Below are 13,771 nucleotides of genomic sequence, written 5' to 3' on the forward strand. Positions count from 1 at the left end.
ACACAATAGACTTATTTTCTCTCAGTTCTGGAGGCTGGAAGTCCAAGACCATGGTGCCAGCAGGCTTGGTTTCTGGTAAAGACTCTCTCCTTGGCTTAAAGAGGTTGTCTTCTTGCTGTGTCCTCATGGCCTTTCCTCTGTGTGCAATTTGTCGGGGGGGGGAGAGAGAGAGAGGTCTCTGGTCTCTTCTTATAAGGCCACCATCCTTTTGGATTAGGGCCTCACCTTTATGCCCTTATTTAAACTTAATTACCTCCTTCAACACATGAATTTTGGAGGACACAACTCAGTCCATAACAGAAGGTCTGGGGTGGGGACCCGAGATCCTGCATTTCTACAAAGCCCCCAGGGGATGCCCAAGCTGCTGCTCTGTGGACCACAAATGAGCAGTAAGTTCCATAAGGTAAGGTAGTCAGGGTTAAGACTGGTCATTCTCGAAATGTTAGATACGGACCACCTGAAACATCCTCTGGGAGCCTGTTAGAAATGCAAATGCTCAGGCTCCACCCAGATTTAACTGCATTGGGAACTCCAGGTGATTTTGATGCACACTTAAGCCACATATCTCTCAACCCCGCCCTTCATTTCCCACCTTAACCTCAGAGAATCAGATTCCCCCAAGTCATGATTTTTTCCTTGTGGATGGTGTTTCCAGCCATCGAGAAGCTGGAAATGAGGATGCAGACATGGTTTCAGATGAAGTCGATTCTGAACAAGGGATTTTGGCACCCACCCCTGTTGGGGGTACAGTGGGTTCCAGCCCACCCTGAAGTCCTCAGCTTTTTCCCACTGGAGTATTTCATGGTCAGGAGCTCTGCTCTGTTCTTCCCCTTTACCTGCAGCAGGTGAGAGAAGCAGGCTCAGGCTGTTGTCATGGAAACCACGGCTCCAAGGTGGGGCTGGGGGGCTGAGGAAAGAGCTTCTGATACTGGAATTTTCCAAGCCCTGCAAAAACAAATACCTGCAGGATCAAAAAAAAAACATCCGGGCACAGAGTTGTGGCATCATCTACGCCTTTTTGAAGGACGGATAAGTGTATCCCACCCGGCCCCCCACCATAAGCCTATCTGTACCTAATAGAAAGTTCTCATTTCAGAGCAGACATCAGTTAAGCATTGGATTCTAAGCAACTTTTCATTTAGTCCTGGTTATTTCAAGTCAGGGAGTGGATAACAAAGAAATAGGAAGGAGAAAGGAAAGATGGTACTCTCAGATGATGGTAGAGCAATGAAGAAATTAAACCAAGCCATGACATAACAGTGACCGTCTTTGGGGTGTTATACCAATGGTGTCATGGGCATGAGGTCTATGGCAGCCTCCTGACGGCCTGTGGGGTGTCAGACCAATGGTGTCACGGGCAGGAGATCTATGGCAGCATCCGACAATTTGCTGCCCTTGATCAGTATCCTATTCTTGAGATTTATCCATGTCGATTCAGGTAACGTTTGCTGCCGTGTGATAATCATTGTGTGACTACATCATCACTCATTTATTTATTCTCCTCTTGATGGGTGTTTGGGCTGCTCCCCATGCTGATTTTTTTAATGTTTTATTTGCAGTATCCACAGATCACAGTCATTCCTAGTGTCTTGCACTGTGCCTGATGCAAACATATATTGAATGAAAGAATGTTGCAAGGAATATACTTTTATCATTGCCTCGCCCACGGGGTGGAGAATTTCTCCAGGTCGAATAGATCCAGGTGGAGCCACAGGGAAAACACGAATTCTGTTTTTAATAGCGCCAAATTTCTGTCTAAGGGGGTATTTTCTGTGTTTTCTCTTGGCAGCTCCATAAGCAAGGACCTGCCTTGATTTTGTTCTTCAAAGCATCCCCAGCAACTGGTGCAAAGTGAATCCTCCGTTTGTGTATCTCAAATGTGGGTGAGTAAATGAATGGATTATTTTTCTTAAAATTGGCATCGAGGTGTCTAGACATCTATTTATCCTACCATTTCATTGAACATGTTATCATGACATTAAGTGTTCCTCTAGAAACAAGATCTCTTTAGGAGGAAAGAGATCTTTCCTTTTATTTTCTTTTATTTCATTTTGATGATCACGTGTGGTATCATGATTGCAGATGAATACCTTTGTGCGTGCGTCGTACACACTTGTTGCCAACTTCTTGCTGTCACAGAGACAAAGCTGATAACCGTTCTGTAGATTTCCGAATATTTGTGAATGTTCGTGGACATGCGATTCCCAGAAATAGACTTGCTAGGTCAAAGCACACACACTTTTTAGACTGTGGAACCGATCACCAAACACATACTCAGCCACCAGCATTTGAGAATGTCCACTTCCCTGCAACCTTCCTAACTTTATTATTCTTTATTCAGCTTTGTCACTTCAAAATACCACCTTCCCTAAACCTTTTGATTCAGATGTCTGTTCTGATATTAAAAGTGTAATGGCATATCTTTTTGGTGTTTATTGCACATGTAAATTTCCTCCTGTAAATAGTTGATCCACATTCTTTGTCCGTTTTTCTATTTTGGTGTTCAGCTTTTCCTCTGACTTGACTCTTCATGTATTAGTGAAATTAAGTCCTTGACTGTAATCTCTATCTCTACATATTTGACCTGGGATGACCATTTCAGTCTTATTTATGGTGGAGGTTCCCCTCATGCGTGCGTTTTCAATTCTTGTGGAGTCAGATTTATAGGATTGTTGTTATTGTATGCTCATTGACTTTTTGCCATGTTTAGTAAATCCTCCTTCATCCCATAGCTTCAAAAACATTCCCTTCTGTTTCCTTGCCACGACTATGAAATGGAAGCTATGTGTCCTCTCCTCTGCCCCAAACACTGCTTTCCCTAGTCAGACAAAACTCTAGGGCCGAACTCTTCAGGGGAATAGCCACTGGTCACTTGTGGCTGTTAAGCATTTTATTTTATTATCATTTTGTTTTTCTTTTTGGCCGCACCACACGGCATGCGGGATCTTAGTTCCCCGACCAAGGATCGAACTCTGGGCCACGGCAGTGGAAATGTGGAGTCTTAACCACTGGACCCCCAGGGAAGTCCCTACTAAGCATTTTCAACGTGGCTGGACTGAACTGAGATATGCCACACGGTGGGTTTCAAGACTTGGTATGAAAAAAGGATGTAAAATATCTCATCAACAATTTTTACATCCATTACGTGTTGAAACAATAGCATTTTTTGATATACTGGGCTAAATGCAATGTAATAGTAAAATCGATCCCACCCATTTTTAAACAGGGAATAGAAAACAAAGATGGTGAATGGTAATGGCTAATAGAAAACTTAAAGTTTCAAGGCAGCTTGAATCGCAATCCTATGGCATCACTCTAGGGTCCTTCAAGACAGCGTCTGTTGCCTCAGGAAAGATTCGTGCCCAACCTAAATAAATAGAAAAGAGGTTTCGATGGCAGAAGCCTTTCTGAGTGGAGACTCTCAGTCCGTGAGAAGTCGTTTGAATGTCAACATCTGACCCAGTTGCCAGATAAAACCTCAGTTCAGCAACCCACCGTGGAGTTTTTCCTTGATTAATGACCTCAATGCTGGACTGCAATCCAAGCAATATATATGTTGCCATCCAACTCAGGAAGGGACTGGCTTTCTCGGAAAGAGCACAACCCAGCCAGTGTTCTGAAGACCTCTATTTCCAAACCATAAAACTATGAAATGCTAGCCATCTGTTTTGCAGACTGTGTCCCTGATTTTCATCCTTCCTTGGTTTCCTTCCCCCAACCCCCTCTTCCTTTTCTGGGGGTGAATATCCTACCCTCTCATTTTCTGGGTTCCTGTTGTGAGGGGCTGTCAGGGGTCCTGGTGTGCAGAGAGTGGTTGTGTGTGGATATTCACCTTGTGGTGCAAGATGCCAGCCTACCCCCAACTGAATAAAACTCTGTAATGCATTCAGAACAAAACTAAATACGTGAGAATACACTTTTTTTAATGTTTTCATAACAGCTTTATTGAGATAGCCTTCACATGCGCTACAATTCACCCATTCAAATGGTATTATTCAAAGAGTTTCCGGAATATTCACAGAGTTGTACAACCACCATCACAATGAATTTTAGAACGTTCACTCCAAAAAGAAATCCTGGGCTCATTGGGGGTCACTCTCATTTCCTCCCAACTTCCCCCAGCCCTGGGCAACACACTATTCTGCTTTCTGTCTCTATAGATCTCCTAGCCTGAATCATACAATATATGACTTTTTGTGTATAGCTTCTTTCACTTAGCTTAATATTTTTTTAGTTCATCCATGTTGTAACATGTACCAGCACTTAATTCCTCTTCATGACTAAATATAGTCCATTGTATGGATAAACCATATTTTATTTATCCGCTCACAAGTTGATGAACATTTCAGTTGTTTTCACTTTTTGGCTATTAGGGATAATGCTGCTGTGAACATTTAGGTACAGGTTTTTGTAGGGAGTTGTGTTTTCATTTCTCTTAGGTATATATCCAGGAGTGGAAAACCTGGGTCATATGGTAATTCAGTCCTTAACCTTTCAAGGAGCTTCCACTGTTGTCCAAAGCAGCTGTGCCATTTTACTCATTGTGGTCGTGATTTAAATTTCCTTGGTGGCTAATGATATCGAACATCTTTTCATGTGCTTATTGGTCATTTGTATATCTTCTTGGCACAGATGTCCGCTGAGAACCTTTGCTCCTTGGTCACCCTACACCCATCCAGTTTTGGAACAACTGGTCTACCCATGACAGGTTAAAACTTTGAATTTCTGTGGCTGCAGTGTAATTGGGGAAAACAGAAAGGGTACAAGACTGATTTAGGCAGTAACCAGAGAAATTGTTTAGAGACAGCCTTAACCGGATCTGTTGATGGATGAGTTGTGTTGTACAAGATGAGGTCAATTTTGAATTTTGTTGAGGCTGAACCTCCTAAACCAATAGAGCTCGGAAAGGTTCCCAGTTAAGGCTGCAATGTTGAAAGGTCACTCTGGCCTCAGGGAAGGAGGCGGGAGGAGGAGAAAAAAAGGGGGCAGGGAGATACCAGGGGAGCTGGCCGGGGCCACTTCCATGCCAGGAAATATAGGAAGTAGTTAAATCTTCTAAAGTACTTTTATAGGGCTTCCCTGGTGGCGCAGTGGTTGAGAGTCCGCCTGCCGATGCAGGGGACACGGGTTCGTGCCCCGGTCCGGGAAGATCCCACATGCCGCGGAGCGCCTGGGCCCGTGAGCCATGGCCGCTGCGCCTGCGCATCTGGAGCCTGTGCTCCGCAACGGGAGAGGCCACGACAGTGAGAGGCCCGCGTACCGCAAAAATAAATAAATAAATAAAGTACTTTTATAATATGAATTTGTTTGTAAAGAGTATACACAGAAAAATGTTATGTGCAAAATAAAACTTAGAAAATTTCCAGCGTATAAGATAAAATAAAAATAGGAGTTCCAGTCATTTACTTCTGCACGTGACCACGTTTGAGACAACTGATCTAAGCACCACACTGTGGAGCAAGCCCAGGGTAACGGCAGAGTTTTAGGAGAGGATGAGGAGGATTGGGGAATTATTTAGGGGTGAGTGGAATGGCTGAAGATACGTTTTGGAGGGTGATTTGACCTGATGTGCAGATGGACTCGGTTTCTCATTTCTCACGTGATCCATTGTGAACAGACCGAGATGGAAGTGCCAAACCTCATCTGATTTGCAATTTATCTGCAGCTCCAGAGGGAGGTCTGGGCTGTGGGGTCACTGGGCTGGGCATCGTGGAGAAACAAATTGTTAGGTGTAACCAGGGGAGAGGAGGAGATGGCAGCGAGGAGAAAGAACCAGAGCAGGAGCCAACACAAAGTCCTAAAAACTCAACCTGGAGATACGCATCTCAGTCTCTAGCCTTCCTTGAGGGTCTGGGATCTACCCGGACACTTTCAGGACCTCCCTTTCCCGTGGAGGCAAGACACAGTTCATTCCTGTTGAGGCAACAATTCTTACTCAAAAAGCAGTGGCTCACACGCCCTATGGCAACCTCCTCTCTAAAGAACTCATCCAATGAGTATAAGGCTGTTTCATCAATGGTAGATGACAACTTAGAAACCTTGGATAAATTTATGTATTTTTCCTTCGGAAACATCTGAGAGACTTATTGATAGGATACCATGTTATTTTCCCAGGTGTGTGTGGTTTTTTAAATTAATTAATTAATTTGGTTGCGCCAGGTCTTTGTTGCGGCAGGCAGGCTCCTTAGTTGCGGCAGGCATGTGGGATCTAGTTCCCTGACCAGGGATCGAACCCAGGACCCCTGCATTGCGAGCGCGGAGTCTCATCCACTGCGCCATCAGGGAAGTCCCCCCAGGTGTGTTTTTAATTTTGAAGATTTTAAGTTTTCATTTGTAAAAATTTCATTATAAGCTATATGTGGGTCTCTCATTTTTGTTAAGCTTTGTGTATTTTATGAAATTGCATTTAAATGATCTTCAAAAAAAGAACTCATCCAAGAACATATTTTAAAGTATATAAAAACCATGATGTGAGCACTGGTGGAGAACACTGCAGGCTTGAGGCCCCTCCCCCATCCATTTCAAGAGCTTTAATCTGCTGTGATTGGCAGGTTCAAGCTCCAGCCATTGCTGTGGAAACCAAGGCTGCAGAGAACGACATTTGCTAGGGCTCTGGAGTCAGCTGTCTGCGGGTTTAAGACCCCAGCCTTGGGCTTCCCTGTGGTTAAGAATCCGCCTAGCAATGCAGAGGACACGGGTTCGAGCCCTGGTTCCAGAAGATCCCACATGCCACGGAGCAACTAAGCCCGTGCGCCACAACTACTGAGCCTGTGCTCTAGAGCCTGCGAGCCACAACTACTGAGCCCACGAGCCATAACTACTGAAGCCCTCGTGCCTAGAGACTGTGCTCCACAACAAGAGAGGCCACTGCAATGAGAAGCCCCCGCACCGCAACGAAGAGTAGCCCCCACTCGCCATAACCAGAGGAAGCCCACGTGCAGCAATGAAGACCCAACGCAGACAAAAATAAATCAATAAAATAAAATAAACTTATTAAAAAAAAATTAAGATCCCAGCCTCGCATACAGCAGGCAGTTAAGCAATGTTTGTAGCGGGAACAAATCTTTGTCTCCTCCACCCCCAACATTCTGTGCGGTAAAAATGATCTTCTCGTCATGAAAGAAATATTTGGAAAGCTGAAATTTTTAAAAAAATCCTTCAGGTTGTTGAGGTACGATTTACATATACAACGATTTGCCCACTTTTACTGTATAGTTTGATGTGTCTTAGGGATGGTACTCAGTCATGGAACAGCCATCACAATCAAGACAGAGAATTTAAAGGACTTCCTTGGCGACCCAGTGGTTAGGACTCTGACATTTTTTACCCAGCATAATGTTTTTGAGAGGCATCCATGCTGTTACAGATTAACGTTTTGTTTAGTTACATTAATTATTAAATAATTAATGTTTTATTCCTTCTTATTGCCCAGTAGTTTTCCATGATATGGATATACGACAATTTATTTATCTATTTTCCTGTTGATGGATACCAATAGGTTGCTTCCAATTTTTGGCCGTTATGAATAATGCTGCTATCAACATCCAGCCTTTCTATAAGCATTTCAAGATTTCTCCCAGGTGTTTGCAAACCTAAACTATTGTACTTTTCTTTCATTCTTGCCAGTTGCATAGAGAGAAAAACGATCTCTCCTTTTGATTTTGCTGTCCGGTTTTTAGATTACAAATGAGATGGACCACCTTTCACTGTTCTTTGCATTGGACTTTCTGTTTTATGTTCAGATCCTTGCCCATTTTTTCTATTTTGACGTTTGACTTTTTCTCACTGATGTGTAATTACAAATTATAAAGTAGCATATGGTGCCTTTGACGGTTGTATATTACAGTGATTTCCCCGTTTTCTTCTGACTGGTTTACGTTTTTCTCCACTCCCTGTGTAAATTTTCAATTGCTCTGCAGCCACATTTATCAACATTTTTGTTTATGGGTTTTGGTTTTAGCATTATAGGTTGTGTTGCCCCATCCACCCCAAGGTTATAGAAATATTCCCCCATGCGGTCTTGTGATGCGTGAGATGCCCTTCTCCATCCCAACACTGCCCTCCTAGCCTCGGGTAGAAGCTCTAGCCCTCCAGGGACACTCCAGACTCCCAATGCTCAAGGAGGAATTTGAGCTAAACCTGAATAGAAAAGTGGGTCAGAAGGGAATGACATTTCTGACTCAATGCCCACAGTCCCTGAGAAGATGCAGTTAGAATGTCAACTGCCAGATGAAATTTCAGTTCAATGACCCACCGTAGAATTTTCTCCTCGATTCAGAAGCTAAATGCCCAGCTGGAATCCAAGCAGTGGAGATGTTGCCATCCACACTCAGGAACAGAACGGTTTCCTCGGAAACAGCCAGACCTGGCCACTGTTTGGAGACCTCTATTTCCAAACTGTAAAAATACTTCATTCTGGCTGTCATTTTACAGACAGTGTCCGCTGGTCCTGTCAGTAATCATTTGGGGGCAGTTTTTTCCCCCTTCCTTATTTTCTGGTTCCATGACGTTCAGCTGTGACTCCAGTGTAATCCTGAATACACTCGTGGGAATAAATTTCTATAATTGGTTCAATTCAAAACCAGATCAATAAGAACTTACTTTTATTACTTCACCTCCCTGTGTATGTGTAAATTAAGTTCACACACACATACTTCTCTCCCAGGGTTTGTCTGCCTTTTACGTAACTATTATGCGTTCTATTCTAACTATGATGCCTATTTTGCATAATAGTAACTTGTGGAAACACAGCCTCACAGCAAATGACCCGTTACTTCTTGTTATGGGCTGAATTGTCTCCCCACAAATTCATATGTCGAAATTTCAGCCACAGCACCCCAGAATGTAACCTTACTTGGACAGAGCGTCTTTACAGAGAGAATCACGTTAAAATGAGGTGATTAGGGTGGGTCCTAGTCCAATAGGGCCAGTGTCCTTATAACAAGAAGAAAATTGGGACATCCCTGGCAGTCCAGTGGTTAAGACTCGGCGTTTCCGCTGCAAGGGGCTCGGGTTCCAGCCTGGTACCGAGGGAAGACCCCGTGAAGACACGGGGGAAGACGTCTTGACAGCTTACAAACAAGGAGAGAAGCTTGGAACACATCTCCTCAGACCCCATGAAGACACAGGGGGAAGACGTCTTGACAGCTTACAAACAAGGAGAGAAGCTTGGAACAAATCTTCTCTCATGGTCCTCACAAGAAACCAACCCTGCTGCTGCCTTGATATCGGTTATGCACCCTCCATACCTGGGAGACAATGCATTTCTGTGGCTGAAGCTGCCCCATCTGTGGTACTTTGCTCTGGCAGTCCTCGCAAATTAATACGCTTCCCCAGTCAGAGTGTCCCCAGCCCCATCCCATGTAGGAATTCTGGAACTTAGATTTCTTGCAGATGATGATAAGAAGCTGAATCTTTATCTAAAGGGCAACATGAATCCATCAATGTGTTTGAACCCTAGAAGTGGACATGGGTGTCTTTTCTTCCCTCTCTGTGTGTGTCTGTGTCATAATCTGCTCCTCTTATAAGGACACCAGTCAGATTGCATGAGGGCCCAACCATATGACTTCATTTAACTTTTAATCACCTCTTGGAAGGCCCCGTCTCCAAACACAGTCACCTTTGGAGGTCCTGGGTGTTAGGACTTCAATGTATGAATTGGGGTGGGGGACACAGCTCAGCCCAGGACACCACTGGTTCTGTTTCTCCGGTAGAAGTCTGACTGATACCGGAATATACATTTCTGCTTTAGGGAACTGGGCTGGCAGCCTCCCCCTCTGAGAAAGGGAAGGATTTGGAAGTATAAAGTATAGAGACCTCCTAGGAAGAGGGAAGAGCTTGGTCTGCCTCTGTGATGGGAAAATGTTTTTCTAACATTTTACTCTTTCAACAACAAAAAAACCCGAATGCCCAACCTCCATTCAGATCTGTCTCTGTGTACCTCATTAATTCCCTAGAAAGAACTTCTGCAAGTCCAATTACTGGGTCAAAGGGGATGCATGGTCCTCGTGATTTGCTTGTATTCCTGAATTTTATTCCCAGCCGCGTGGCTCAGCCATAATCCCTGTTTATTTGTTGTTTTGTGTTTCTGTTTAGTCATGTTCCGTGCACAGACGGGCATAGTATTTTGCTTGAAATTGAGGCTATTGGGACTTCCCTGGCCGTCCAGTGGTTAAGACTCCGAGCTTCCAATGCAAGGGGCACGGGTTTGATCCCTGGTAGGGGAACTAAGATCCCGCATGCCGCACAGCATGGCCAAAAAAAATAGAAATTGAGGCTGTCTATAGTTTTGCAGTTTATCATCCGTTTTTTTCCACTGATGAGGATGTCTGCATGATGTGAACTATTTCTTCAGGATTTTGATGGCATTTTCAGAAGGAAAGGGATTCATTATTTTCTCTTGATCACCACAGTGCTAAGTTCTCATCTGATATGCCATTCTTGTATGTTAAGGTCTTGTTTCTAATTATTCCCTCTCACCAACATGCTGTGACCATCCCCTTCTGTCTACATCTTTGTGCACTTGGGCTGCAGTAATGAAGAATCAATCCTTTGAACTGGATTAGTGGGAAGACCAAACCAGACACATTATGGCCTTGATGTGTACAGCATTGACGAACCGTCTGTCAGAAAGGTCACCGTCTGGCTGATCGGTGGAGGAGGGAGTGTGGAGGCCGAGGAACAGAGAAATGCTGCATGATTCACCCGGTGCAGAGGGGAGGAGGGAGAGGCTGTGACAGCCACCCAGGAGTCTGGCCATGGACGCTTGGGCCAGCATGGTGACAGGGATGTGGTCAGGAGAGCAGAGAGGGCGCTGACATGGAAAGCGAAAATGGAGGGACTTCCCTGGTGGTCCAGTGGTTAAGACTCCGCACTTTCGATCCCTGGTTGGGGAACTAAGATCCCACATGCCTCTCTATGCAGCCAAAAAAACAAAAAAAAGTGGGAATGGAAAATGGGAATCGTGCAGTGAGGGGAGATCTTTACCCCTGGGGAGAAGGTTTTAGAGTGTCCAGGGACCAGATGAAACCTCACACAGCAATCTTGGAATGGTCCCTGATCTGTGAGATTGATTCCTGGCTATAGTGCCAAATATATATAGATATTTCTATTTCTATTTCTGTTTGGGTTTTAGGGGTTTTTGTTTTCTTTTGGTTTTGGGGGGTTTTTTGCGGTACGCGGGCCTCTCACTGTTGTGGCCTCTCCCGTTGCGGAGCACAGGCTCCAGACACGCAGGCTCAGCGGCCATGGCTCACGGGCCCAGCCGCTCCGCGGCATGTGAGATCTTCCCAGACCTGGGCACGAACCTGTGTCCCCTGCATCGGCAGGCGGACTCTCAACCACTGCGCCACCAGGGAAGCCCTTTTTTTTTTTAATTTTATTTTTAATTTTTTTTTTTTTTTGTGGGGGTGCGGTTTGGCCGCGCCACGCAGCATGTGAGATCTTAGTTCCCCAACCAGGGATGGAACCCACGGCCCCTGCAGTGGAAGCGCAGAGTCTTAACCACTGGACCTCCAAGGAAGTCCTCTATTTCTATTTCTTTATAAACATATATCTCTTATACATATATATTTCTATATAAACACATATCTCTTATATATAAAATATATATAAATATACATATGACATATATATATATTTTTTCTCATCTATATAAGGAAGGAGAGAATTTCTTTCCCCAAAGAAGCACACTGTAGATGCTACTCTGGAGATATCCATTTCTAAAGCATACATAGTTTGTTTTTTTTTGATAATCACTCCTCTTGTAACTGTTCCAAAGTTTTAATCATAGAGAAAAGGAAAGAACACTACCGTGAAGAGCAAGATATCCACCATGCGTTCAATAATTGCTTCACTTGTCATGTTCGTCTGCATGTCTGTTTATGTCTCATTTGTGGGGGGCTGGGGGGGACAGATCTATTTTCAAGTAAATTTCAGACTTCCAGGCCCTTTATCCCTGGACACGTCAGCATGCACTCTCAGATAACAGGAACCATCTCTTATATAAATACAATGCCATTAGCTCCACTAAACAAAATTAATAACGTCCCTCTATGCAAACACAGGTTATATATCAACCAGCTCTTTGGGAGATAGCAGGCTTAAATCCTGTGTTTACCAAGTTTTTCTCAATTTGTAGGAAAGACTGATAATCCTACATGCACAAATCTAAGTAAATAGATGGGTGTTTTATCCTGAAGGGCTGTCACAGATCTGGTACACAGTAAATGCTCAATAAATAAGTTAATACTACCTGGATTCTGCAGTGCATCCCAAGTACACTCAAGCAACGTGAAGCGTGTCCATCTGTTAATTTGTGCCCTGACACAGCGTACATGTCAGCGCACACGCACCGCCACATCTCCACACACACACACATTCGTGGGCATGGCAGCGCCTGGCGTTTTAGGGTTTAGAACTCTTTGTGAACGAGCCTGCCAGAGAAATCCTGCTAACCTTCTCCGAGCAAGCCCGCCTCCCGCTGGCCCCTCCTCTAGGAAAATTCTGAAGCTCTCACTTGCTGTAGGCCTCACTATGGGGTGGGGGCTCATCCTAAAAGCACCAGCAGCACGACTCAGAGAGGGGCCATGCCGTTTTTAACTTGGGGAAGGAAGCAGGACCACAAGGAGGTTATTGCAGGAGATGAGAAAGAGATGGTCAGCAAGGATACACAGAGTGATCTGCAGGCAGACACGGCGAGACATAGGGATTGACAGGGTTTCCATGTCTGGGAAGGAGGCCCCCGAGGCCTCGTGCTCAGAATGAGAGACAGGGGACTTCCCTGGTGGTCCAGCGGCTAAGACTCCGCACTCCCAATGCGGGGGGGCATGGGTTCAATCCCTGGTCAGGGAACTGGATCCTTCATGCCGCAACAAAGATCCTGAGAGCCACAACTAAGACCCGTCGCAGCCAAATAAATAAATAAATAAATATTTTTTAAAAAGAAGAAGAATGAGAGACAGAATAGATAGAGGTGTTCATGGTTCTCACAGGTCCTGCGTGCGAGGTAACAATTGCAAGTACATGTAAGCGAAGGGGCAGGGACCTGTTAGTAGGAAAAAAAGACTCATATGGCCTGAACACCTCCCTCCCACTGCCCTCACCAGATGGTCTTCTTTCCACCCTCATCAGCACCCCCATCATCTCTTCTGTGGACAAGACCCACATCCCCACTGTTCTCCCAGTCTCCACGCTTCTCATCCTCATCTGCACTTAGGCTGCTCTTTTGCTTCCTGGGGGTCCCTGAGCCATGCCAGGCCCTGCAAGATAAGCGAGCCAGCCGAGCTCTGCGGTGACCCACTGGCTTAAAATACAGATTTATTATTGTTCAGGTATGGCCAGGCCAGCAGACCAGGAGATGACTGCCATCGAGAAGATAACTAGGGACTTCCCGGGTGGTCTAGTGGTTAGGACACGGCGCTTTCACTGCCGTGGTCCCAGGTGCAATTCCCGGTTGGGGGACTAAGATCCTGCAAGCCTCTCAGTGTGGCAAATAAATAAATAGATAAATAAGATTATCTGTTACTCACAATTCCCAAGAGGAGGGGGCACAGCCCGCACACGACGCAGGGCCACACGGGAAACACCAGGGTCCAGCAGGAGGCAGAGGGAGCGAGGGGCGACGGTGGGCAAAGCCTGGAGTGTGGCTTTGGGGGAGGAATGGACAAGGCAGGGTGAGATGACTCCGGAGGGGCTGGTTTGCATCATTTCGGCGGGTTCTGGAGCGTAGCCGCTGCTCCTGGTTGTCGGGTACATGCCCTGGGGTGATGGG

The sequence above is a fragment of the Stenella coeruleoalba genome (genome assembly GCF_951394435.1).
Source record: "Stenella coeruleoalba genome assembly, chromosome: 20".
NCBI classification, from domain to species: domain Eukaryota; kingdom Metazoa; phylum Chordata; class Mammalia; order Artiodactyla; family Delphinidae; genus Stenella; species Stenella coeruleoalba.